Here is a 16,392-nt window from a genome sequence, read left to right on the forward strand (position 1 = left end):
GGCCACTATAAATAATTCTAAAATTGTAATATTATTTACTTTTAGTTGCCATTACTATTGCCGCTAAAATCTTAAAGACTTTTTTTAGTTATATTATACTCATTTTCTTAGAAGCAACGAACTATCTTTTTTTTCTAGAATCTCAATTATTTTTGTCAATAATTATTATTATTATGCATAATATAAATATATTTAAATTAATTACTACAAAATGAGATATTTTATTAAACTTAAAATATTGATACACAAATTTCTCTTGAAAAGTAATAAATCATGTTACAAATTTAAACAACAAAAAATGCAACCAGCTATGTTAGAGAACTAACTTTCAAATGCACAATAAGACTACTAATAATGGAACCACATTGATGATTACATACCACCACCAAAATTGGGCAACAAGGATCCAAAGTAGGGTCTCGCAGCCAAGTAGCCCAGAAACATGGAAGATAATGGCAATTTGGAAGCCAATTTTGATGTTATTAGTGTCATGGCATGGTAAAATATTGCTGTGAGGAAAAGCAGAATAGTGGGTTGTAATTCTTGAAATGGATTGGTGTTTTGTCCTTGGTACTTGATTCCAATTGAAGCTGCTTCCAAGGTAATCAGAAATATATAGACCCTATGATGAGTTTAAAGAAAAGAGTAGGAAAATGAGTAAGTACCAGTGGTTTAAGGGGGAAAACTACTTTGAGGGATTGAATTAGAATGAATTAGTTACCCTTTTGTTTGTTTGCATGATGATGTTGTGCTTATGTTGTTATCTGTCATTGTCATGTCCTGAATAAAACTCATCTTTTATTTTTAAAAGAAATAACAGGACCACCAACATGCAACCTCATTCACTAAATAAAACTAATACTGTAATACAATAATGGGGGACATTCATTGCAAGTTCTAATTTCTACAATAGAAAAGAATCACAAGATAGAAACATAATAATTAGAAGGATACCAAAAACAATTAGGGTAGGTCAAAGATCCAATAATTACCACATATAAAATAATACCGAGCAACCAATGGTAACTTAAAAATAAGTGTACCTAGACTTGTAAAACAAGGGAGTAAAATGAAAAAGAAACTAGATTGGTGGAAAAAGAATGAACCAAAGAATAATAATATATGACACAATGGAAGCCATGCCCTTATCTTAACAAATATGCAGGGCTTAGATCCTTAGCTATCTGAAACAAAAACAAGGAGCAGAAATTTATTATTTATCAAAAAGTAGAAAAAGAATTAATAAAAGATACCAATAAATGATAAGGTAATTACCACACAATATTTTCTTATCATTGTTTGAGACTTGGGAGCCTCAATCATTGCGTGCATGCTTCGCCTAACTATATGTATGTATAGCTAAATATTAATTTAACTAGCCGATGATCATTGGTTACATTAGTACTATACCTGCTATCTATGTATGTATTAAGAAATAGCTAGAATATAATAATGCTTTTGAAGTGATTAAAGTGTTTTATGTAATTTGAATTGCTTAAGTTTTAATTGATATATCATTTCTGTGGCTTATATATATATATATATATATCCTGTATTATCTACAGTTTTAATATAGTCAATTATATTCATTGTTGTTTCACAAGTTCCATAAGGGATATTTAGCAACTTAGGACTAAAAAATATATATCATCGTATTTAGATTTCATATTCATATAGTTGGAGTTTTTCAAATGAAAGTCCTAACTCATAAACAAGACAAAATTTTCCACAAAACTGTCATCTCTTACTATTATTTGAAAAGTGAAAACCAGAAGCAGATTATTCAAATATAATATAGCACATTACAAATACACGATATATAAGACTTGAAAAAGCTAAGAAACCCAGTTGAACCCAATTGAACTACATCCATAATTCTAATAAAATATTTACGTATTTTAGTAGAATTTTTGACACAACGCTTTTCAAAGTATAGCACAAGCATATCTATTATACTACTTAGTTAAAAACAGCATATCACTAAAACGTAGTAAGAATAGCATTTTTTTCCAATTGTATCCTTTTTCCTATAATACTAAAAATACAATTTTATACCATTAATTTCTCAATTCCATAAATTAATTTGTAAAGTTAATTAAAGGCTAATTACTAATTAAGAAAGACTGGATATTTTTTCAGTTTTCCTAGAAAACAAATAGAATTCCAATTCAGTAAATTAGAAAGAGAAAGAAGAACATGAAAAATTAGTTTGCATTTCTTACTTTTTCTTTGTACATATTTTTTTAGCCTTGCAGCTTCTTCATCCATTGGCTGATCCAGCTTTTTCTCCAAAACCCACATGCTACCTTTGTTATTATCAGTATCATTATCACTACCTAATCTTGAAGCCATTTTCTTTTTCCTTTATCAAAACTTAAATAACAAGACCTATGCCTTTGAGAACAGAAAAGTGCATGGTAAGTTTATGCATATTCCAAACATAGGATCCAAAAACCAAACTCATAAAATCCAAAAAGACAAAGTGAAATTGAATTATTCAGGAGTTCACTTTGTGCTTCCATGTCAACAAGTAACTAGATAAAGAGAAGGGCATACATTGGAAATCTCTGCACAATCCTGCAGAAGGAGAGGGTGCAATTTGGTGACAGGCGATACAACACCGGTTGAATAAAGATACAGCATAAAATAAATAATCAAAATGCATCATAACATCCCAAGAATTTCCCTAGTTGTATATGAGTGAATATATAAGCACTCCCTCAAAATGCAGGTATTTAGATTGGTACACCAATAAATAAATGACTTCCAAATTCCAACTTACAATAAAACCTATTAGCTTATGTTCAATGGCAGAAACTTACAATATTTGATAAGCTGCTCTTATGCTAAACTTTCTAACCGTTGCTTGAGAGCTTTGTTCTCTATACTTAGGATGAGATTTTGCTGGTTAAGAAATTCAAGCTCGGCAGATACTTCAGATCCTTCTGCCTATGAATTGACATACATAAAAGAGTAAATAACAAAAAATGATAAATCAGAATAAGAAAATTTCCAAAATAGCATAGAAAACATGATGCATATCATTGCCTAATGCTAAAATCTACCTGTAAACCTTGTACATTTCTTTCTAAATTAGCTATGTATTGAAGTTTACGGACTCGTGAACGTTGAGCAAATTGTCTGCAACACATAATTTACCAGATTTTTGGCAGGAGAGACTAAATATTCAAACCAAATAATAAATTGATCAAAATGAAAATGCAACATTTGAAAATAGAATTACAGGAATTGACAATCTGTAAATTACAAACAAAATGAAGTTAATTACAATTATAGTAAGTGATAAATTAAATTGAAGCAACAGTGCTTACCAGCAGCAAAAGAGGAAGGCAAGTGACGGCGATGGAGGAATCGGAAGTGACGGCAATGGAGGAAGAAGAGTGAGCTTGGACAGAGAGTGATAAAGCACTCGAAGAGGCATGTTGACCTCGGGGAGAGAGAGAGAGAGAGAGAGAGAGAGAGAGAGAGAGAGAGAGAGCTCAAACGAGAAGAGGAACGATGAGAACTGAAAAGTGTTCTGCGATGAGAGGAATGCGATGGCACCAACGGTCCGCCTGCCGACGGCGATAGCACCCTCTACCAGAGGAGAAGTGTTCGTTGATGAGGGATGGTGATGGTGGCTAGATTTAGGGTTAGATTTCTATTTGGTTTCTCAGAAAGAGAAACGTGTAGGTCTTTTTCTTTTGGGTTATTGGATGGATCTTATTCTTTTTATCTAATTGATCCATTGTTATAAAAAATATTTTAATAAAACTTATACCAGTGATAATAATATGGCCACTAAAATTTTTTCGCTAAAAGTAGTTTTTTCTTATATTTTTAGTGGCAATAATAATAATTGCCATTATAATATATAGTATTGATACGAGCAAATTTGTCGGTTAAGAATTCATTCTCGGTAAAGGAGAAATAACCTCGTTGTAAGTATAGTTCTCAACCAACAAGTGATGCTCGATCAAAGTTTACAATTTCTAATCTAAACCGAGAGTCTTTCATCCATGGGTCATTCTCCCTAGGAATGCAAATGAAATGTTACACTTTCGGTCGTTAAAGATGACAAAGGGGGTTTTGTCATCAAAGAACAAAAGATTAAAATAACTAAGCAATAAAAGAACTAAGGAATGACCAAAATTGGAATTAATGCAAGTAAAAGAAACAAGATCAAAACTAGTGAAAATGCTAAGAATGCAATAAAAGGGCCTTGACTTGGGATTGAGGATCCAAGGAATCCTATTATTGCCATAACCACAACTATGGTAATTATGATGAGTCAATCTCGCCTAGTCAACCCCAACTATCGAGGAGTAAGTCAAGCAAGCATATTTGACCTTAATCCATAAGTCCTAGCTAACTTACCAAACTAGTTGATAAAAAGCTAGCGTCAATGGAAACAAGAGTGAACTAACTACCCAAGAATTACCACTAAATGTCGGACATTATGACTCTAATATCCTAGGAACTCAAACCACAAGCCAATGTGGGAAAATCTACTCAAAATCTAGAGTTGGCATTTTCACAAACACCTTGTATGCATAAAAGTAAAACATGAAAAATTGCAAAGTAAAATGGAAAACTATAACCAACTATCAACAATACCAACAATAAACATCCAAATAAACATAAAGAAAGCATGTAAGATTAAATTCATCAATCAAAACTTCAAGAACCAAAGTGCTTGAACCAAAGAAAATGAAGATAAAGACAATGTAATTAAAGAGGAAATTGAGAGTACTTACAATTAAAGAAGCAAAATCCAAAAGAAAAGCTTGCTATAAAATGCTACAATGTAAATTGATAAACCGTAGGAGAGCTCTTTACTCTACACTACACTACTCCTACTCCTAATACTATGAAAAACTTTGTAGAATTGTGCTTCAATGTCTCCCCCCTTTGATAAGTGTTGAATTCTCCTTTATATAGCACTCCAAAACAGCATTTCAGCCTTCCAAAAATGAGCAAAGGGCCTCCAAATTCGCGCAGCACGTGTTTTATTAATGCAATCATGCACAGGAACCTGTGCGGACGCACAGACATCTGTGCATCCACACACTCGACTAAAAATTGATCTGTGCATACGCACAGGTGCTTGTGTGCACGCACACAAGGAAATATTCGCTTGTGCGCACGCACGCAGGGCTGTGCACACGCACACTTTGCTGTGTGTTCTTTTTCTTATTTTCTTCATGTTTTCTCCCTTGTACATGCTTTCCTCCACTTTTGGCTATCCATTCTTGCCTCCAAGGCCTAAAATCACTCACAAACCATATCACGGCATCGAATGACACAAAAGTGGAATTAAAAAATCACTAATCTAAGCATTAAAACACATGTTTTCACATTTAAGATTAAATCAGGGATCAAACACAAAAGTATGCTATTTTGGTGCTTAAGTGTGAGTTCATGTGCTAGAATCCATCTAAATTGAGTCAAAATATACCATCAAATATGGACTCATCAATTCCCCCACACGTAAACAACAGCATGTCCTCATGCTAAACTAATAAGGAGAATGATCAAAGGGGTAATCAACTTATTAAATGCAACTACCTATATGTATGCAAGTATATTATATACTATCTATATCTATATATCTATCTATAATATCGATATGAAATTGGTGAAAATAAACAATCAAGTTCCCAAGCAAGTATGGACAAATATGGGCTAAGCAAGGAGATAATCCCCACTGCATCCATAATCTAAAGAATTGATTCAACTCATCATAGTGAAGCAACTTGTAAGAATACATGATAAGAAGCATGGAAGCAGAAAATTGAGTAATTGAACCCTCACTAGGTGTGTATACGCTCTAGTCACTCAGTGTTTAGGGGTTTAATCACTCAAGTCTCTTCTAATCATGCTTTCAAGGAATTACTTTTTATCTAACAATCAACAACAAGTGATGCATGAATACAATTATCATGAGGACTTCATATGGTTGTAATGGGGTTAGGATAAAGGTGGGATAGATATGGCTAAGTGGGCTAAAATGGTTGAATCCTTGATTAGTTTAAGCCTCCACATCAACCTGTATCAATCAAATCAAAAATGAAATGCAATCCTAACCTTCCATCATTTTCTATTCACTAGCACTCATGTATGCTTTTCTCACAAGAACATCACATATGTAATTCTTTATTCATTTATTTACTCCTTAGGGTGACCTTCATCCCCTTTTTAGGAAATTTTTTTTTGTTGAATTTAGAATTGCATATGGTTAAGTAGTTCATACATGAATGTTCCCATTTTCCACAATTTTCAATGAATACCCGAATCAAGCATTTTCTTTTTACTACCAAAGTTTCCCAAAAGATTTCCCCACACTTAAATGAAACACACTTCTCCAACCTAAGCTAATCAAGGATATAATCCAAGGTAGGACATGGTTTTCTACTTAAGGTTGTGATGTGGTGATATTACAAACAATGGGGTCAATTAAGGCTCAAAAGGGGTTAACAATGGTAGATGCAAAGGGTAGGCTATACGGGAAAAGTAAGCTTTTAAACAAAGATTGTCTCAATCATGCACAATGCAATTCAAAACATCAATTATTGGAAATAAAGAATTAAGCAACACCAAGATTACAATCATAGAAGAGATGTATCACACAATGAACAAAATTAGTGGTTAAAATGTGTAACCACTCAATATAGCCCAAAAACTCACAGGGTAATTGTTCTTTACTCTTCTATGTTCCAAAAAAAGAAATCATTCAAGCAAGTTTAAAAATAGTTTCCTCAATCAATTGAATAGAATGCCCTTGGCGAAATTCTTGAAAATTATTCCTATATATATATATGGTGTGATGGATGCACTTTTCAAAAATTTTCCTAGTTCTATTCCTAATTTTCAACAATACAAAAACTAACATGAATAATTAGGACAAAATTGAACTAGGTGCTATTCACATCATCCAATCACAATCCATAACTAAATATCAAAGAATAATATCAAAGTACTAAATAGTAGCAAAAAGTAAAGTGTTGTCAATATCTACAAAAGCATAATAAAACTAAAAATAAACTAAATAAGAGTGTTCAGGAGAATGTTTACACCCAAAATATCGTAGATCCTCCCCCACATTTAAGTCATGCACTGTCCTCAGTGCTCAAAATAATTACTCGGGGGAGAATCAACCATGAGAAGCTCCATCGTCAGATGGTGGTGGGTGATGATGACGCTGATAAACAATGAGGGCTCTGGATGTCACTGGGGTGGACTCAACTACCGGCTGCTCAACTCTAAGCTTCTCAGCTCTATGCTACTCAGGTCTGGGCTCCTCTGGTCTCCGTTCAGGGTGGTCGACTGACTGGCCAGCTTCAGCTGCTGGCTCCTCAGATGCAGGCTCCTGGCCTCAGGCTCTGGTGTATCTGGAGGAGGTGGCCCAGGGTCTCTACCCTCAAACTTCGCCACTATCCATTCGAAGCGGCGAGTGTTGCAACGTTCGGATCGGTGGACGGCCTGAAGGATCTCCCGGCACAGCTCATATGTTGTCTGGGGTCAGGGTGTGGGTGCGGGAGCTGTAGGAGGTGCTGAAGGCTCTGCTGCTACTGATGGAGACTCAGTAGTCTTCCTCTTCTTCTGAAGCGGCCCGTCATAATCGCCGTATGGAAGAAATGGCTGCTTACTGATGTAGACAGACGTTCGGTCTGTTGGCCGTCTCTCTACACCAGATAGAGCTGCTAGTCTGGTGATCAATGATGGAAATGGAATGTTGTATTTCTATTGTTGGTTCACCTTACACATCGACTCTCTGATAAGGGGAAGAACAGAGACCCTCTTCCCATCTAGAATAGCCCACAGCAGAACTACCATACGGATTTTGATATGCGTGGCATGCGTGCTCGGAAGAATGTAGTCGGCAATGATCTGCTGCCAGATCCTTGCCTCTGGGTTGAGGTCAGTGCACGCAATGCTCAACGGGACTTCCTGCTCTCCCTTGCTGTACTCCCATCTAGCCTCAGGCAGGCCAATCTTTTCTAGGACCACATCTAAGGAAATCTTACTCATTGACACGTCCTTCATTATTTGAGTGTAAGCGTCGCGAGTCGGAGGAATATGGAGAATATCCAAGAGGGCCTCTAAAGTAGTATCAGAGGTGTCCAAAGTGACACCTCTTAGAAAAATAGTTTGGGCATTCCTCTTTAGGAAATTTGCATAAAATTCCTTGACCTGGTGTTCGTTTACTTCCACCGGGTTGAATTTTACGAATTCCCAACGATAAAAATTTAGTCTGTTAATGATCTGATCCGCATATTTCTCAGGCCGGTTGAGCTTTCTCTCATAATGGAAGGCCCGTTTTTCCAATTTCCTATATTGTTCTTGGGCTTCAGCATTTATAAATGTGTCTGGTTGGTCACTTGGAGGCATAGGATGAGGACGAGCCAAAGGGTTGGCTTTCTCCTTTCCCTTGCGGGCCATCCTGAAAAAGACAAAAATAGAGTACAACTCAGGAGAAACAGATAAAATTCACAGGAAGAAGAAGGATATAATCAAACAATTCAAGTAGGAGCCACTAGAGTAAACAAATACTCAAGCAAGGGAAAACATGTATAAAGCAATCAAATGTTCAAAAGAAATATGGTTTCCCAAGATCAAGCAACCTAAGTTTCATATGCATGAGTGATCAAACAATGAAAGCATATATATGTCTTAGGTGCATTTTGTAAGGGAATTGCATTAAAAGAAATTGATTATTGCAATTGTGCCTTGAGGATTGAAAGAGTTTGGAAAGATTGGCACAAAGGGAAAAAATCAGAGTTACGGTGAAAGCATACGCATATTCATGTTTAGCAGATAAGAAATGATCACATATACATAGCTTCTTGTCCAAAGCAAAATCCAATTGAGAAACAGATTGCATTGCTCAAAAACTTAGAGGAACAAGTTGCTATTTTTACGGTCATTAATGTTAAAGATACATGAATAAGCATTTGATCAATTCACATAGAAAGCAATGTATGTACTGCTGCCAATGTCACCAAACAGGTTTCAAAATTTCAAGTTTAATTTCAGTTTGATGTTGGCAAAAAAAGCAGTGGGCAGTCAGTACATAATGTAGTAATTCAGCATGCTATGCACTTAAAAGTACCAAATAGAATGATGAAAGCTATAAATTTCAATCCAATTTGGTTTCAAGAACAAAATCAGCAATGAAGTGCATGGTTGGCAGGTTAACAACCCTAGTTTTTGAAAATCAAATAATTAGTTATTTGTGATTTATTTTAAGAAAATTATTTTACTAATGATAATTAAATAGAGTTTCATGATAATTGGAGTTTAAATTAATTAGAATTCTTATATAATCTTTATTAGATATTTGGTATAATTGAAATTATAATTTTGATAATTGAAAAATAAGAAGAATCGTATAATTTAATTTTAATAAATTCTATTTTGAATGAATTATGTTATTAATTTGAACTCCTAGAAATTATTTTTAGAAATGATTAGATTGATATTTATAAATACTTTAAGTTTACGTCAATTAATATTTATGTATAATTTTTATTATAATTAGTTATTTTATAAATTGAAATTAAAGTCTAGTGATAGAAAAATAATGAGAAGTTATATCATTTAATTTGAATGATTAATATTGAGTTTGAACTATATTTTATAATTATATGATTAATATTTTATTTCATAATTTAAATTAGAAATAATTGATTGAACATAGCAATATGTTGATAAATAATATTTCTAAATATTTTTAATAAAGTACATTTGATTTTAAAATTATCCTACCCTTCAATTTTATCAAAATATCTATACATATCTATCCTTATTTCTTTATAAAATCCTAATTTCTAACCCTAATTTCCCAAATTGGAAACCCTAAGTTACTAATCAGAAATCCTAACCCTCCCCCACTCTCCTCAGTGCCGTCACACTCATCACAAGCGTACAGACTCACCCTTTCTCCCTCAGCTTCACCGCGGCACACACACACTCAGGACACCACACTCATTCAGCCCACACCCATTCTGTCACATACCCACACCTAGTGAATGGAGCTGCACCACGCCCAGTCCACCTCGCCATCGCCGCCGTCATTATTGCCGACGAAGAGGATTTCGTCGTCGCTGTTCAAGGAGGAAGGAAGAACCGCGCGAGAGCCAAGGGAGGAGGGAATGATGCCAAGGCATCATAGGCTAGTTTCACTAGCATTTTTCTGTTAGTTTTAGTTGTTTTATGCATTTTCTTGAGCTTAAAGTAACCAAAAATGGTTAAATGAAGAACAAAGTAATGAACCATCCAAACAATATGATTTTGATGCAAATTCCATGAGTTTTAGTTATATTACTTAAATGCTATGAATAAAAGATTTCTCATGAAATTTTGCAAGACTTTGATGCAATTGTTTGGATGATTTCAGGGAAGAAGCATCCAGAAGCTAGAAAATCAAATTTTGTATTTGACTAAGCAAGCCCCTGGGACAAGCAGTTCTCATACTGTTAAGGCTATTGCAAGGGAGGAATGTAAGGCTATAACCCTCAGAAGTGGAAAGAATCTAAAGGAGATTTCAAGGGAAACCACAGAGGATGAAGCAAAGGAAAATGTGAAAGACAAGGAACAAGGACAATCTGTTACACCGTTTGCAACAAAAGAAAAAGAAAAAGAGGTCTTGAAGCCTTACACACCTAAAGCACCTTATCCTCAACGTTTGATGAAAAGTGAAAAGGATGGCCAATTCTCCAGGTTCTTGGAGATTTTCAAGAAGCTTCAAATCAACATTCCCTTTGCTGAAGCAATAGAGCAAATGCCACTTTATGCAAAATTCTTAAAAGAATTGATGACCAAGAAGAGAAGCTGGAGAAATGAGGAAACTGTGTTGTTAACTGAAGAATGCAGTGCCATCATTCAGCACAAATTGCCTCAGAAATTGAAGGACCCAGGCAGTTTCCAAATCCCCTGTATTATAGGAGAAGTCATGGTGGAGAAGGCCTTGTGTGATTTAGGGGCCAGCATCAATTTGATGTCGCTAACAATGATGAAAAGAATGAAGATTGAAGAAGCCAAACCAACAAGAATGGCCCTCGGATACCATGGGAAGAAGGAAGCACACAAGGCACACATGTAAATGAGTGCTTTCCTGATGAACAACTCATGCTAATTCACAAGGCACCCTGGTTTGCAGACATAGCAAACTTCAAGGCCACTGGGAGTTTACCTTTGGAATTTAACAAACATCAAAAGAAGAAATTGGTAAATGATGCCAAATACTTCATCTGGGACGAACCATACTTGTTCAAAAAATGTTCCGATGGCATACTCAGAAGATGCATATCTGAGGAAGAAGGACTGAAGCTATTTCCAGGGAAGCTAAAATCAAGGTGGTCTGGACCATTCCTTGTCACCAAGGTCTCCAACTATGGACAAGTAGAAATCATGGAAGAAAAGTCGCAACGAACCTTCATTGTTAACGGTCAAAGACTCAAACATTACTTGGGAGATGTGGAGGAGAAGGACAAAGTTAAATATCACCTCAACTGAGGAAGCTGACCGTCAAGCTAATGACGATAAACAAGCGCTTGTTGGGAGGCAACCCAACCTGAGGTAATACCTTTCTGCTGTTTCTTTTATTTGTTTCAATAAAAGGGATAAAGTAGTTTCTGTGCATTGCAAAGAATTAAGTTTGGTGTTTCACACCAAACAATGAATTCATGGATTCATAAGTCAAAGGGGAATGTGTGACTCTAAGTTTGGTGTTCCACCATAAAGATCAACTGAACACAACAACCTTTGAATTATGTGAAAGGAACAACTATTCTAAGCAGTCACAGAAATGCTTAAAACCCTTAGTAGCAACATCATTCCAAGATAACTCAAGGATTCAAAGAACACAGAGAAGTAAGTGGGAGACTAAGTTTGGTGTTCACACACCAACTTAAGAATCCGATACTTACCCACACATAGTTGAGCTAACCACTTAAGTGCTTGAGGAGCAAGCAACTTCATTACTCTTTGCAGGAAAGGAAACAAGAACCTTAAAGCAAGAAGCAACATTTAGGAAGAAGAAGGAGAAATCAAAGTGTTTCCTGACAACAAAGAGAAAACAAGGAATTTCACAAGGTGGTATTATTCCTTGATAATTCTTTAAAAAGGTTAAACAAAAGCATGCGTGTTCTGGTTTAAACTGTAAATGTTGAATCTTTCTGGAATGTGTAGTTTTTTTTGTTAATTGCTTTGAATAAAGTGAATGCCTAGATGTTTGGATATAACTTCACCTTCTTAAACAAGTGCATGCCATGCTTGTTCTGTTTCAAAAATTAAAGAAAAGTTTGAACAAAAGTAACTTGGCTACATTAGTGACAAATCAAGTAGAATTAAGTGGTGGTATGCATGCTTGATTGTTTAGTCAGATCACTAAAATTAGAGTGTAGAATTATCATTTTTTATGTAGAAATTGAAAATTGTCTATGGATCTTGATTGGAAGGAATTTTGCCGATCGTGCAATTTCCTAAATCGTAGCATAACACGTTTATGCGCATCAGGGAACCTTTGCTGCATTGCCGCCATGCCTCCATTGCCACCGAACGCCGTCAAGCGCGGAGAGAGAGCCAGACACCGCGAGGAAGAAGCCGCTCGTTGCCCTCACAGTCACTGTCGTTGGGCCTGTAAATCACCGCTGTGACCTATGCGAGAGGAAGAAGTCCGCGACCAGCCTTGTCGCTGTCAGCGCTATGGGTTGCCGTCGCCATCCTCGCGAGCTACCACCGCGTCATCGTTACTGAGCCGCAGCACTGCCGTGGCCGCACTCTGCTGCCGCCGCGTCTCACCAAGCCGCCGCAGGAGGAGGAGCGCTCGCCAGTTCTGCCTCTGCCTCTGGGTTCTGTGAGTTGCCGGAGCTCTCTGCCACCGGGAACTAACATTCGAGCTGCCCAGGAAACCACCATTAGAACCACTACTGTTTTGGTAAGCTCCACCCCCTGTTGCTGCTTCCTTGTCCTACCAATTTGTTTCTACTTTGAAGCTTGTCCCTGAAACTGTTTGTATTGTATAAAGAGATTATTATAAAATTACCATGCCGCCACCGTTATTGGAGGTAGCTGCCGGCTCTATTTGGAGATTGCTAGTGCCATTGGAGTCGCCGGGAACCAATGTTGGAGCCGCTCTTGATGATTCTGATGCTGCTACGTAGGTCCCGAGCTGCTGTGTTGTTGCCAGAGGAAGGGAACTCATATGAAAACGTTACCGAGGCTGCTGCTTGGTTTAATTACGTTGTTAATGCGACATTGAGGTAGGGGATTTATTTCAAAAATTAACAGTTTTAACTTATGAATGCCAATGAGGTTTAGTGAGTAATTGCAAATAATTCATAAATATGATTAATTGATAGGAATAAGCTTGGTTTGAGGTTGTGAAATTTGGGTTAAGTCTGATATTGAGATGATATTCTGGTGTTTCAATTAGTTTATTGAGTTTAGGTTATGGCTGAGAATGTCACTGGATTTTTGTTATTGTGAGTAATTGATTTGACAAGGTTAATTTTGTGACTGATATTGGTTTTTCTGATTTTGATGGATTTGTTGAAAATTCTGACCTATGTGATATTGCTGAATTGGTTGAAAAGTGGCTGTGAATGGTGATTCATTTGATAATACTTGTTAAATTGAAATTTGATGAGCTAACTATTGAAAAGTTGTCGTATTGATAATTGATGAACTGAGTGGGATTTATGTTTGGTTTGGAATTATTGTGATGATGGTTTGAGTTGTGGCTGTATTTTGATTATTGAGAATAAGCGTTTGTTGTTGATTTTAGTAATATGATATGTTAGAATGGCTGTGAAATTGACTTGTGACCGGTTGGAATTGGTTTTGATGCTTGTTAATGTTGATTCGTGATTAATTAGAGTTATGCTTGAGAACTGTTAAAAGATTGAAGTTTGATTACCGAATTATTCTCTTGAAATATGACTTCTAAACCAAAACAGTTACTTTGTTAACAAGTAAATGACTTTGAATTATGAAAAGCTAATTTTTTTGGGATTACTAGTTGATTGTGTTTAATTTTGAAAGGATTTTATGATAAGTGAAAAGTAAATATGAAATGGTGAGATTGGATTGATGGATTAGCAGAAATTGTGGAGTATGATTGATTTGCTAATTATTATGTAATGCGAATATCTGATTGATTGAGAATTGTCTGTTTATAAATAATTGAGAAAAGGGCTGGTGATTTGTTGAGAAAGAGGGAACCCGTAAAGGTGGCTAAGTCCCAGTTTTAGGGGAGGTGCTGCCGAAATTTTATTAAATCTGAGGTTCTTTTAAAAGAGTAAGATTTGGAAAATTATATTATTTGATTTTAATTTACTAAGAAAAGAAATGAACTATGTTTGGAGTTTTATTTATTGAGAAAAAAAGAATTATATTATTATGAAATCGATTTATCAAGGAAATGTTTATGTTTTGAGTTTGATTTAATATAAGAGAGTTGTGTTTTCAACTGATAACCTGGGATCACTTGCAGAGGATATTAATTCATACACGGCTAAAATGCCGCACCTGTGAGGCAAGGATTGCATATAGAGGATATGATTTCATACACGGCTGGAATGCCGTCACTTGTAAGGCAGAGTCTGCTTACAGAGGATATGACGCATACGTCAGTTAGTGAGAACTGTACCTATGCTGACTGGAAAACCATACCCGTTTCAGCTGCTTCGAGTTACGTCAGGAGTGGGTAGAAACCGACAGATGAGCTCATTACCGGCACTAGGGCTAGACATGCATCATCCTTGTTTGCGCATCTGCATTTGATTGGGTTTGCTCATTGTACTTCCCTGTGATTATGCTGTTTGCCTTGCTGTGACTTGTTTGTGTGTTGAATTGAATCTTTTGTTAGTGCTATTAGATGGTGAATGTATGATGATGAGTAAGATTTGATGTTGTGATTGAAAATTAATTGTGTGGTTGAGAAATGCTTAATGTGACCAATTTTATATTTTGAAATTTGTTTTGAGCTTAGAGATTTTCTTTGGAAGAGGTAACTAATTAGTTAAAGTAAAACCAAGAATAGTATTTTCATAAGAGTTTGATAAAAATATAGTTTCCTAGAGTATGTTAATTATTTGCATTCTATTTCATTACTTTTATGGCATTCCCATTCCCTACTGAGAACGTGTGGTTTGTTCTCACCCCAAAATCTTCCACCCTTTCAGTGACACAGGTCCGAAGACTCAGTTTGAAGCTGCGGGCGATTCTAGAACTTATTTACGAGTTAAGTGTATGAGTAATTTGCTTTCATAGAGTTCCCTCGCCCCTATCGCTTAAGATTTTTATTTTATACAGAGGGATAGGATTTGTATCTAAGTTTTATTTGAAATCCTTTGTATGACAGATATTATTATTAATAATTATGTGATTATTATTACCTGGTGATCTTTGATATATGATTTTGAATAACAAAAACAAAATTTTTCTGGAATTTTCTATAAAACTAAATCACAATATCGAACTAAAGGCTCAATAGTCAATAGTTAATAAAGGAAAGCAGGTTGGTAACGCCTTACTTTCAGTACGATCATGACGTACTGGAAGTTGGGTCGTTACAAATGGTATCAGAGCAGTTCGTTCCTGTTAGAGCCTTGGGAATGGACTGACTTTGCTTCACTGCATACTCTGAGTGTCTGTCATGCTTTGTGACTTGTTCTGATAACAAGAGTTTGAGTTTTATATGCATGACTATCTGATGATTAATGCTGTTAGGTTACCATTTTATACTTCATGGTATTAGGTCTGGCCAACTTAATATTAATGATTTACGTATATAGGGACACTAATAGGTTATCATAGACGAAATAGAAGTTATAGGTGATGCGACTCACGGGGTTTATTCGTGCTATAATCTTTATTCGTGCCACATGAACTCGTGCCATCTTTTTCTTAGTTGCTTTCATTAGAATTCTCTAGTTTGAATTTCCTCCTTAGAATGTGATTTGATTGTTTCCCAACCATACCTTGTCATTCTTGTATATCTTTGCTTGCCTATGAATCTGATTGCTTACTTAACTCTTTGAATATTCATCATTGACATTGCCTATACTTTTGTCCATATATTCTGCTTTCTTTGATTTCAGTTTGAACTTATTTTATTCTAGCAATTTTCGAGGGCGAAAATTTTTCTAAGGTGGGTAGAATGTAACAACCCTAGCTTTTGAAAATCAAAGAATTAGTTATTTGTGATTTATTTTAAGAAAATTATTTTACTAATGATAATTAAATAGAGTTTCATGATAATTGGAGTTTAAATTAATTAGAATTCTTAATTCTTATTTATTAGATATTTGGTATAATTGAAATTATAATTTTGATAATTGAAAAATAAGAAGAATTGTATAATTTAATTTAAATAAATTCTATTTT

The 16,392-nt window shown here is 35.4% G+C and overlaps 3 long non-coding RNA genes across 6 annotated transcripts; 1 reads left to right on the forward strand and 2 right to left on the reverse strand.

Annotated features, from left to right (window-relative positions):
* LOC107608193 lies at positions 202 to 1,980 on the reverse strand. Of its 3 annotated transcripts, none has more exons than XR_002349933.1 (3): positions 1,276 to 1,980; positions 722 to 1,184; positions 202 to 622 (listed from the first exon to the last, which is right to left on the reverse strand). It is a non-coding gene; the product is annotated as an uncharacterized LOC107608193 (long non-coding RNA). The 3 variants fall into 3 exon arrangements; XR_002349932.1 differs by having other exon boundaries at positions 722 to 780; positions 993 to 1,531; XR_001612758.2 differs by having other exon boundaries at positions 204 to 622; positions 722 to 1,527.
* On the reverse strand, positions 2,227 to 3,688 carry LOC110264201. Its single transcript, XR_002349934.1, has 4 exons — positions 3,333 to 3,688; positions 3,066 to 3,141; positions 2,823 to 2,949; positions 2,227 to 2,394 (listed from the first exon to the last, which is right to left on the reverse strand). It is a non-coding gene; the product is annotated as an uncharacterized LOC110264201 (long non-coding RNA).
* LOC110264617 lies at positions 12,734 to 15,261 on the forward strand. Of its 2 annotated transcripts, none has more exons than XR_002350788.1 (3): positions 12,734 to 12,940; positions 13,071 to 13,265; positions 15,189 to 15,261. It is a non-coding gene; the product is annotated as an uncharacterized LOC110264617 (long non-coding RNA). The 2 variants fall into 2 exon arrangements; XR_002350787.1 differs by having other exon boundaries at positions 12,738 to 12,940; positions 13,075 to 13,265.

This window comes from Arachis ipaensis, chromosome B07 (genome assembly GCF_000816755.2).
Source record: "Arachis ipaensis cultivar K30076 chromosome B07, Araip1.1, whole genome shotgun sequence".
Lineage (NCBI taxonomy): Eukaryota > Viridiplantae > Streptophyta > Magnoliopsida > Fabales > Fabaceae > Arachis > Arachis ipaensis.